The following is a 12,164-nucleotide window of genomic DNA, read 5'->3' on the forward strand; positions in this document are numbered from 1 at the left end:
TGGTCATAATAAGAGACGTGGCATTGGTTTGCTTCATTTGCTAATGTGATGCAGACAGCTTTTTATACTTATCTGTCACACACGTCCACAGATTGTGATTAGTTTGCCTTTTGAGAACCTTGCTGTTAATGCCTTAATGTTCTGTTTGAAAACCCAAATCCATATTCTGCTATTTAATAAGAAAGTAAACCGATCAATGTAAAGGGAATCACAATTTCCAAAAAAATTGTAGCGCTGCAAAAATAATCGAAACAAAGTAAAGGCAGTTTTCTTGTATTTATTTCTTGTGACGCTCATAGTGGCAACAACACCAAAAGACAAAACACAACAAAAAACAGCTGGAAATCTGAGCAGCGATGTCTTTTTATTCCAGAGATATTGGCTCTGGCAGGCAGCTTGGACACCTAGGTTTGTAAATGTGATAACTCGAGAACAAAGTGATGTAGGAGCTTCAAATTGATACCATACTGCATCTAATTAAATCTTGGATGAGTTCAAATCTCATAGGTCAAGTTTTCTGAAAATCTTGTGAAATCGATTACTCAAGAAAGAAGCCACTTCTTGAAAGGCAGCACTGGTGGTTGCCAGTATTTTTTAGTTGGTTCACAAAGTCTTTTCAGAAAATGAAAGAAACATGCGTTTTGTGTGAACGTGAGAGTGAATGAATAGTGGAATTGTAAAGCACTTTGGGTGCCTAGAAAAGCGCTATATAAATGCAATCCATTATTGGTTTTCTATGTTGCAACAACTTCTACTAAACGGCAGCATTTGGTGCCCTCAGACTCAGGACACAATTACAGCAGGCTGTCTTGACCATGTCTATAAACATAAATGCATTGACTTGCTGCTGATAAGGCATAAACGAACAGTTGAACAGATGTACCTGATAAAATGACCAGTATGTGTAAATAATATGAACAGAAATCATACTATAGTAATGATTATTTAACGTGAGTAATTTTAATTAAGTATTTATTATTGTTAGTAATTCTAATTAATGTTATTATTACTAAATATATTGTTAGTTATAACCTCAGGTTCGTCAAGATTGTTAAATATCACTTTATAATTATACATTTTAGTTTACAATAACGATAATTATATATCTTATCAGTTGACCATTTATTAATCATGTTATTATATCCCTCTGCATTGTGATATAGTTGCCAGGTGTAGTTTGGCAAAAAGAAAAATGGTTTCTACATTAAACTTTTCACACCAAGGTTTGCAGATTTATTTATTTTTTTGCGAGTAGCTGGGTCTTGATTTCTGGAAAGCAACGATTAAAGCTGAGTTCAAATGTATCCTGTTGGCACTTTGAGCACCACCAGGCCAGTGCCGTTTGCTTCTATTATACAGGACAGGCTGAAAAAGAAATTAATAACACGTATATTTCATTTTGGTGCGTACCATCCCTTTAACATGTGAATCCACTTACTCCAGTCCTTAAAAGACAATTGTATTGCTGCTTTTTAACTATCCATTTATTTTGCTTTCTCTTCTGTACAAATAATCCTAATTGGAAGTTTATGTAGGTAACCACCAGCCCACAAATACCCAGTAGTGCAAGAGTACAGTTATTATTGCACTACCGTCTACCCCCTACATGTAGACCATATGTTGCGCTCAGCTCCTTTCATTCCCGTGGTAGACCTCCTCATTGCCGTGCCATGTTCAGATGGACGTGTTAAGCTGTTTAACATGCAGACGGGGAATACAATAAATTGTGGGATTTCCGGCTTTGTTCCCGTCGAGCTTCTGCAGCTGCACGTTCGCTAAGATGAAGACATATGCAGCGTTATTAGTTTCTCCCTCTGTGCGATTCTGTATAAACCGTTCCGTTTAGTTCAGTCACAGGCCGACGTTTTTTCCCCGTTGTTGTTCTTCTAAAGCCGAGCGGAGCAAATGTGTTTATTTGCTCCCGCTGATGTTCGCAAACATATTACAGCAGGAGCAAACAAGCTTTGGTTTAAACACAGCTTCTCCTTTAATGAGAGGAAAGTCTCATGTTTCACAAGCCCTCCAGCTGAAAAACCCTCCTCTCTCCCAAGTGCTGCAAATGTGCTGCGCTTTGACCAAGTGTCTGACTTTACATACACACACACCCATGCACGCGCACTATAAAGCATACACATATACGTACAGAACGGTTCTCCAATATGCCTTTAAATGGGACTACTAAATACGGCCTCTGGTTTCACAAATCATGCAGATGGAGGAGCTATGTGCTGCCAGTGCCAGCCACTGGTGACAAATCGGCCCCTGTGTGTGCTTTCAGTACTGACTGATCACCGGGCCATCCCTCGTCTTGACTAAAGAGCAGCAAACACAAAGAAACCCACAGACACACCCTCATTAAGGCCAGAGCCATACATTCACATAACCTGCTCTCCCTTCCCAAACTTTTCACATTTCATGATATGTCCTTTAATCTGGATCCAAAGCACGCTACTAATGGATGACTGTGTTTCAGGTGTAATGTGATTACCCGTTTTGTTTCGGGTGACCTAGAAAAAGTGAGATTATAGCGCAATTAAGCTCTGCTTTCTCGACGGGCCAACTTTTTTGATTAACCAAATACGTTTGTTTGGGGGGGATTTTTCTTTATATTTTTTTGGTCTTTTGTGTGGTTGTGTAATCGCAGTTTATCATGTCAATTAACACAACACTCAGTTTGGGTCCTGTTTTTCTTTAACTATCTATCTTACTGTAGTTGTATCAGTTTATTTTACTCTTGCAGACTCTCAGGCATCCATGTGGCACAGAATTCTTGGATTAGGTTTATTGGCGTTTTGTTTAAGCTCAGCACATTGTTCCTGGGCTTTTTCTTTCCTTACAAACAAACAAAAAAACCCTCTCCTTCCTGCTCACTCACATCGATTGCCGCGCTTCCTTGTTAAACTTTCAGACTGGAACATTTACCCCAGCTCTGACTCTGTGATCGAGTGGACGTGCTGCACCTCGGCTGTCCACCTCACTTTAGCTTCGACTCGCCTGCCGCCGCTTTCTTTTCCAAAGCGGGGGTGGGGCAGGGAAGTTGTTGATAGTTAAAGATCATATTGTTGTGGCATTTAATTAACAAATGCAAATGCGAGGCCAAGACAGATTGGAACCCTTGACCATGCTGCCAGTCAAACTTGAGTGTGCTGGTCAGCGCCGCGCTCATCATCCCGACCACTTTATAGGCTTTCTGCCTCCCCAGTTCTTCTACCCTCCCCACATCTGTTTGTCTGCTCATATAAACAGAGATTTTTTTTTTAATTTTAAAGACCCATCTGTATAAACTTTGCTATAAAGATCTCTTAAGGTGTTTAAAAAAAAAAAAAGCAGAAAAGCACATATTTGCTATTAGCACGAGAGATAAGATTTCTCATATTTAATTGGTTAAAAAAAACCCTCGGAGCATGCAAGATGGCAGATTGTTGCATTTCCTCCTGGCATGTTTTGTCCACATTGGGGCTTGGCCACTTAATGAGCTTCCTCCTCCTCCTCCTCCTCTCCTCCATCATCTAACAGAAAGGCCGTGGATTCAGCATTTTCACCCTCCCGCTCTCTTGTCCTCCCCAAAGATGCAATGGAGATCCAGTGCTGTTGTAGGTGTTAAATTATGCATAAACAGTCTAAATGCTTTGAGGCATTGGTTTAATATCTCAGCCCAGGCCTTAGAAGTATTAACACCATCATGGACATGGATTGTCCTCTTGTGGACTGCGGTTTTATGATTGTGGGTCATAAGCTGCCTGTTTGCTAGTGTCACTTCAGGAATTTTATCCCCCCCCCCCCAAAAAAAAAAAGAAAAGGAAAAGTTTCCTTCTTGCAACACAAAAAGTTTCCAGCATGCTTAAAGTTTGTCTTCACTGTAGAGGAGGCTGGATTGTGTTTCTCCCTCCCTCCCCTTACTTAGCATTGGAGTATATATAGTCATGTTTTCATGTCGGGTGTGTGTGTGTTTGTGTGTGTGTGTGATTTGACTGTTAACAGGATGGGGTTGGCTCATGTCAGGGTTTTTATGTCCCCCCTGTCTTGTGAGATTGTCTGGTCTGTTCCCAGAATAGCCCATCAGTTCCGCCCTGCGTGGCTCATCCGCTGTAATGTGCCTTAATGCCCGGGCCTGTATGAGTAGTGTGAGGCCTGGCAGTGACAGTGGAGGAGCATCTTAGCTTGCTGCTTATCCAGAGAAAGCCGTCACTTAACTCAGCCCCTCTATTGTCTATCCACACCCCTCTCCTTCTCCCCTGAAGTGATTCTCTATAATCCTCAAACAGATTCTGGTTAGAACTCCCTGAGAACTATTTTTATGTTTTTTTTTTTTCCTTCTTCTCCATTTAAACATTAATGGTTGTTGCAGATGAAGGGAAGGATCCCTATGAGGATGATTATAATGTCACTCCGCTGATCTCCCGCCGCCCTGAAATAATTGTACATCATCGCTTCATAACGTGTCACAGGGACACGTTGGTGGCGTGCAATTAAAACCGGAGAATATAATACACCAAATTACTGCCTGTCAGGCCTACGAACAACACGCTCGGTATTTGAGTTACACTTAATCATCACGTACATTAGCGATTTCGCTAAGATCCCTCCACCCAAGCCCCTCCGCCCGTACAGCAAGGGCGTGAAGCACGCTGCTCCTCGCAGGCTGCTGAGGGATTGTGTTGTGTGATAAAACAGCTCCAGGATAGCTATGTATTTGTGTTAGAGTTAGACCTTTTCAAAACTCATTGTGCCCTTAATGATTTAGACCAAGAGTGTGCACCGCATGTTGGCAGGAACTGTAAGCAGGAATTTTGAATTTATTAGCACAGAACAATAAGCCTTTAGTGTTTGCATATTTCATTGGCTTCGTTTGCAGCCTTCAGATGCTTGTAAATATGCAACTCGATGCACTTTAAGTAAGAGAATTAGAAAAATAAAGCATGAACATCTGAAAGAACACTACTAATCTTTTTTTTTTTTGTATTTGAATGTACTTCATTAATATTTGTGTCACACCTAGAAGTTGGTGTACTGACCTTGACCCTCCAGTAGATCCATGAACATCTGCGTGGATAAAGCGACAGCCACATATTCATATATCTGTTTTATGTATTCCTTATCTCAATTCCTATGACCTACTTACTTGATGAATCTGCTAAGATTTCTGCCCATCACGCACGGAGCCTGGCACTTGCTCCCATCAGGAAGATGTACCGCTGTTTACCGCTCCGGACACTTTAGTGTCTCACTCTGGGAACACGGTCCTTGTCAGTCAGTGTGGACCCCTTCACCAAAATAAACACATTTTGCTCTGATGCATTTAACTAAATTTAGTGCGCCATTATCGGAAATGAAATAAGTAACGCTAAAGGTCATTTGGAAAATAATGCAGAAAGTCTGGTCTGGAAAGGTTAAGTATGTGACGGAGCTGTTCTGATGATAACGAGGCCTGCGTATGGCTTGGAGAGCTCTGCGTTCTGGTTTGACTCGACACTCCGCGATCGCTCTTTATGACCAAGACAGCTTTACAGCCCGTTACCCCCCATAACACGATAAAGCGCAGCATAATGGATTGGATGTGTTTAGTAGCCTTGGGCTGATGTTTGTAAAATTAATGTTTTTTGCAATAGAAACACACTCTTGCACAGGCACATGTGCACACACAGAAAAAAAAAAGAAGAAAAGAGCAGGAGGGAGAGCAAAATGTAGACAGCGTCGATGCATCAGTATAAATCCTCCGGTGTACAGCTTCACACTTTTATAGTGAACTGTCAGATTCTTACTTCCTTGCTAGTGACGTGTCCTCACAGGTATCTCCGAGGTGAGGTGCCAACAGGCGTGCGGCTTCATCAGTTGCGTTTGTGTCGCGGAGCCTCACGCTCAGCAGAAAGGCAACAAATGCTATTAAATTTTCACTTCAAATTAACACGAGTGCAGGTGCTCACGGAAGACAAAGTCTGTTTTCTCGGTTAGTCTCACGTTGGCGAAAGGATGCTTTTGAAGAGTTCGGATTGGGACCCCACTCAGCATCTCTGAGCGCGAGAGACAAAGAGAGAAATCTCTGTCAGCATATCAGTCCTATTAGGTTTTAATAACAATCTCATATTCTTTAGCGGGTCCACAACAGGGGCCTCGGGGCTTCATAATCAAACCATTTCCTTTAATCAAACACAAACCAAAACAAACACTGGGCTCAGACACTTAAACGGCAACATCAGTAGTTAAGCTAAGCAGCCAGCACAGCACATAAGCGTATGATTGTGAGTTATACAACTCTTGAGGACCGGCTAAGTTAAGAGGCGCATGCAGCTTCTTTCCTAAAACATTAAACTTGTTGTGGTCTCAGCCTTTTCTCAGTTTTTTTCTTCTTCTTTTTTTTCATCACTTTGTTTTTGCTAAATCTTAACTTGCAGGGCAAAAATGAAGAGAAGTAGACTAACTTTGGTCTCACAAGACCCCTTTCATGGTAGTGTTTTTTACACTTTTAATTTACCTTCTAAAGACCGATAGCAGCAAACAGACGCTCTGTTAGTTAGGAAGCACGAGCACGATAAGTTTTAATCCCTTCGCCACAAACTGGGACAAAGGAGGTTCAAACTTTATCCTGAAAAGTTGATAAATGATTCAAAAAAAATGTTGCTGAACAATCCATTCTATAGAGCTAATCATGTCATAGGTATATTGTAGGAGGAGGGGGAAAATAGAGAGAAGGAAGTTAATGAGTGATTAACAACAGCAATTAAAAGATGAAGAGGAAGGCAGATGAAAAAAGGGGTGTAATTAAAATATCAGTCCTCTCATTGTCAGAAGTGCGAGTGTCATCCATTGTGCACTTATTAAAAAGCTGGGTGGAGGAGGAGGGGGGGGAAGGAGCGAACGGGTGCTTAATTCCAGGAGCCCAAAGTGTCTGGTAATCTGCCCGTGGATGGAGCTGGAAAAGGCTGTAACTCATGTTTAAGTGTTGGGGCCGTGTCATTGCAGGTTCACAGTCATGCATTTCTGTGTTGACACCCATCGGGGCAGGGGATATTTGGCAGTCAGGAGTAATTTAACTTAATTAATGGGATGCATATTTGATGGAGGAATAAAATATCCCAGCTCAGCAAAGTGGAAAAGGGGAAAGATTTAGTGGGAGTTAAAGGTGGAGGGGAGAGTAATTTGTGCATTCAGTTACCGGCTGCTTGAGAGACGGAGAGAGAGAGAGAGAGAGAGCAAAGGAAAGAAGGAGGAGAGAGGGAGAGAGGGAGCGTGCGTCAAGGCTGATAAAGATGGCAAGAGGGAGAGAGGAGGAAGCGGAGGGGAGGATGAGAGATGAATGGTTGACACAAAGCTGAGCTGATGTGTAGAGGGGAATGGGCTGTCCCTCCATTGAGAGGGCCATCAGACTGACAAAGCTTGATTTAATTGATATCCGGACTGAGCCTTTCTCAGCGCAAACAGACACATTATGCTGGTTTGCAAACTTGTGGCAGAGCTGCCGACTGCCAAAGGCCTTTTTAATATTCATGAGGGGGCTTTTAAGGGTGTTCGGTAACGCTCTCCTTTTCCTCTGCTGCCGCTCGCTTTCCCAACACGTCTTTACTACCGTCACGCGCACACTTTACCTTCCACTCACTCACACGGCAGCGACGCGACACGCTGGTTCTCCTAGACAAACCGGTGGCCTGACGAAAAGCCGTCACGCTGCTCTTAATCTCCCCTGGCACTTTTTAATTGACTTCCTGTAGGTATAGATTATTTTCATGGCGAGTCCGCCACCAAGATGTTTGATACCGTCCCGGAGACTGGCATCTGGGATGTTTGTAGCTCACCGAGGATGACGCCGCTATCTCTGTCTCTGTCTCTCTTTTTTTCCTCTCCTTCTTCTCATCCGTCTCTCTCGCTCTCTCTGCATGTGATGGCCAGACTTATTGAGGGAACAGGGGAGACGTAAAATGCAATCAGTCATTGCCATCATCATAATTGAACTGATGTACCTGCTGGGAGTGCTGGGGAAATGTTGGCTTGGGTGGAAGAGAAGCTCTTTTTGTCTGACTGAAGCTGTTAGTAGCATTAGAGCGATGTGCGGGGCAGGTATTGGTCCTCTGTTAAGTGTTGGATGCGGGCCAGTCAGTGCTGTCCAACTGATATGATGGATATGATGTAGTTTCTTTGATTACAAACTCTATTTATTGTAGAATGAATCAACACTGCTGCCTGTCTGAGCTAAACCCTTAAGTCTAATGAAACAGCTTGATCAGATTCCAAACAATTATCTATAGATTACAATCAGTTGTTAGGTCAAGTCGGGTTCATCTGTACAGCCCATTACCACAGTGCCTCGGTGAGCCTTGCAAATCCACAGTGAGCAACAAGACATGCATCAAACGCTGCGGTGTTGGTAGGGGCTATAAAAGCTCTGGAATACTGCTGTGACATTGCAATACATTACATTAACCTGATGTAATGGCCTAGCCTGTTTCTACCCTTGCTTCAACTCAATTCTCCAAGAAGCACTGAGTTGTAAGTTTTCAAATATTTTGGCCCTGAAAATAGTGACATTTAAAGTTATGAAGTACTAGCACAAACTGTCAGCTGTCAGCGGCTCGAGTCCAAAAAACATTGTTAGGGATAGAAGGCTTCATATCCACCGGTACGCCAAATCCCGCTCTCACTTTGGGTATCACATGTGGTCTGGCCCACACGCGCTCATGCCAGGCACACATGCGGACAGGGCCTCCGCCCACATGCTACCAGCTATTTACACATTTGTCGTCCACACACACACCAACTCGCCTTTTTTCTGCTATGATAAAAGCCTATTGATATGGCACCGTGATTTTAAACAGGCATGATATCTCCGTGCTTGCGGTTTCCTCGTAAGTCTCGGAACCAGCTGGGACCATGGTGGGGTTTAATTTTTTTAATTATTTTTTACCCTTTCAGATTAATCCGACGTTGCATACATTACATTCAACACTAACAAGTCCTACAGCCGGGACAGTTATGTGATCTGTATATTATCAAACCAGCAGTAGTCTCAGATGGCATTTGTTTGCCTTGGTCTTCATAATAAGAGTTCTATTTTCTGCTCAGGGATTACATAAAAAGTCTGTAGCCCTCGTGTGTAATCCGTCACATTATGTTGAACACTTGTTTCAGCAGCCTTTCTCGTTAAATTTGGCCCTCACGCTCTGCGGCCCATCATTTGGTGGCATCCTTCGGGCTTAATATCACAAGATCCCCATGATTCTCAGATTTATGAAGTGATATTGACCATTGTCTATGCGAACCAGATAATAAGCCGTGATGAATGGGTGACATTAGTGATGAAATTACATCAGCCTTAACAGGCTATTGTATTAACACACCTAGCCGATCCAACTCCTCCCTGCTGCCCGTTTAATTGATTAATTGCTGACGTGGATGGATGAGGGGTTGGAGGTCCTGAATCGGTGGCTGATTGCTAGTCAACCATAAACAGGAGCAGCCACAGTGGGCCCTCAAGGGCAATATTCATGCTCCCCAACCTTATGGTGATTCCTTATCCAGCTCTGACAAGAGGAAAAATATTCGGCCATAAAAATGCTGGTATCACCGGCCTGACATATAAAGCCCTCTGTCACTCCCTCTCTTTTTCTCTCTCCTTTCCACGCGTCTCCTTTAGCTTTCGGTCCCCCAGCACACCCGTCGGACCCTGAAATCACCCGCCCTCCTCTGCATGTGCAGCTCCAGTCCCCCAGGTAAACCCCTGCGCCTGCCCAGCTTTAAATATGAGGAAATAATGGTGGAGTGAGTGATGCTGCCTGTGTCCTTGACTGGGATCCTCTGTGTGCTATAGCCACATCTCACTGTCTCTGAGCCCTGTGGGATGCATAAAACACCCCCGTAGAAAAACTCCCAAGGCTTGCTGGTGGCATCCGTTGGATGGATGCAGGGATGCAGAAAGGCAATGAGTTTCTTTGTGTACGTGTGTGTTTATGCAAGTGTGGAGGAGGGTTTACACTGCTGTGTGTTTAATGAGGGGGGGCACTGTGTCCACTTTAATGTGTTTGCTTTACAGATGCAGTGCGACAAAGTTATTAAAACGTCAGACTGCGCATCACATATCTTAAAGGCCTCGCTGTTTCGTGGCCCTGATAGCTGGTGTTGTGCTAAGCGGCAGAGAGGTTAGGTTAAAACTCTGCGGCTGCCGCAAAGATCTTCTCATCGACACAGTTGCCACCAAATTGTGCCCAACCATGTGACAGGGATAATGTTGTGGAGTACAATTTGTAAGGTGGTGGTGGTGGGGTTCTTGCCCTCCCAGTCCAGCATCCACAAGTGTCAGGCCTGTTGTAAAAAGAGAGGACATGTGGCCAGGAAAGTAGAAGCCCCCGTTGTCAGCTACAGTGTCTTTGCTCTGTCCAACGCAACTCGTGTTAACCTTTGCACCACCGAACCCTCCGAGGCAAGGAGTAGGTCTGAACCCCTGCAGTCAGCCGTGAAAACGCTGACACATCGATTACCCCAAAGGGGGGGGGAGAAGAAAAAGCGTTGAGTGTGATGAGGAGGAACGCACCGTATGAAGAGGAAGCATTTTTTCATTTATTCTGTGTATTCAGCAAAACAAACAGAGGTCAAAATTATGCTGCAACACTGATAGCTTGTTGTCTATTACAGTTAAATTTCAAATTAAGGGGTTCACTCTGCCCACTTTTATGGTCATTTCAAAGCCTGCCTGCCCGCACGCTTCCTTCCAAGCCCTGCAGCGAAAATCAGATCGCTTGGACTTTTATAGGCTACATAAGCGTCAAGCAAGCAACTCCCCCCCCTAAAAAAAGAACTAATTTCTTACTTTGAACGCAGTTTAAACTCAAAAGGAAACGAGCGCCGCTGTGACTTGTGGTCTTTTTATTGAACATTAGATGGCGCCATTCAACTTGCTAGAAAGCCACAGTCACAGAGCTCATTTGCAATATGTGACTGCTGGGTGTGTGGTACATGTGGATGCCTTGCATGAAAGCAATGCAGTTGAGAGTGTGTTCACTTTGTTAAAAGATAAGATCGGATGTGTAACTCTTTCTTCATTTATTTCAACTGATATTTGTCATTTTTAAATAAGATAGAATCAGAATGCGTATCAGATGAAACAAAAAAAGGGGGGTTTAATTTAAAGACAGTTGCAATGCCAAAGCTGATGGAAGTCGCATAATGAAGTGAAAGATTGTTATAGACAGAAGTGACTCATTTACAAGCAGCTTAAACACTTCATTAAATGTGTGCGTCCCTCAAAGTGTGAGAAATGTGAAGGCTCATTTAAATGTAGTTCACTGTCCACCTCTTGCTGAAGTCATACTGAGGAAAAAGAACAAAGTTTGCTAACAGAACATTTCCACATATCATTGTTGAGACGATAGAGTACATCTGGATGTTGGTGCAGTAATAAATGAGTCAGGTTAGAGGCTGGGCTTATGGCAGGGCAGACGTAGCGTTTGGTCGGTGAGGGGGGGTTGGGGGGGTGGGGGTGTCCCTGCCGGTGCTGCTTTAACTAGGACAAGCCTCTGTATACCGGCGGACCTCAGGGGCCGATCAGCAGGTCTCAGGAGAGACTTCCCGCACCGCCGTCTCACCAGGCCTGTCACGAGGGGGTCTGATGCTGTGCTGGCTGGCTTGGCTGGCTGGGTGTGGGGCTGCTTATGATGGTGTTGGGTGGGTGGGAGCTGACATGCCGAGAGGGCAATTACAGCAAGGACAAAGACTACACAGTGATAAGTCCCCACAGCACCCTAATGAAGAGAGCAGGTTAGCCTGTTAAGAGGACCGGGGAAGCGAGCATGGCCTCAGTGCGTGTTTGTTTGTGAGCGAGTGTGTTTGTGTGTTTGTATGTTTAACCTACCCGAGGAGGATACATTTTCTGAGGTCATGTTGCTCGCTAACCCCCCACCCCCCTTTGCTCTGACTGATGCCTCAGCAAGCTAGTGTTTTCTCCTTATAGAGCAAAAGCAAACAACAACATGGAACTGGAAACCAGTTCATCTATGGGGAATTATATTCCTTTAGCTGTGTACAGTAAGAAAGAAAAGTCCCCATGCAGGCTATTAATGAAATGAAATTTAGAAAAAAAAATGCCTTCGGTGGGTAATTGTTGCACATTAACGGGTCTACAATTTGTTTTTATCACACTACATAATGATTTTTTTAATAATACCCCACTTAAAAATTCA

General features: G+C 43.7%; 1 protein-coding gene across 1 annotated transcript in view; it reads left to right on the plus strand.

The window, feature by feature from the left end:
- The window catches only part of znf407 (zinc finger protein 407), a 154,475-nt gene that overhangs the window by 13,596 nt on the left and 128,715 nt on the right, over positions 1–12,164 (plus strand). The window lies entirely within an intron of this gene.

The sequence above is a fragment of the Neolamprologus brichardi genome, chromosome 11, assembly GCF_056152115.1.
Source record: "Neolamprologus brichardi isolate AB-2024 chromosome 11, ASM5615211v1, whole genome shotgun sequence".
Lineage (NCBI taxonomy): Eukaryota > Metazoa > Chordata > Actinopteri > Cichliformes > Cichlidae > Neolamprologus > Neolamprologus brichardi.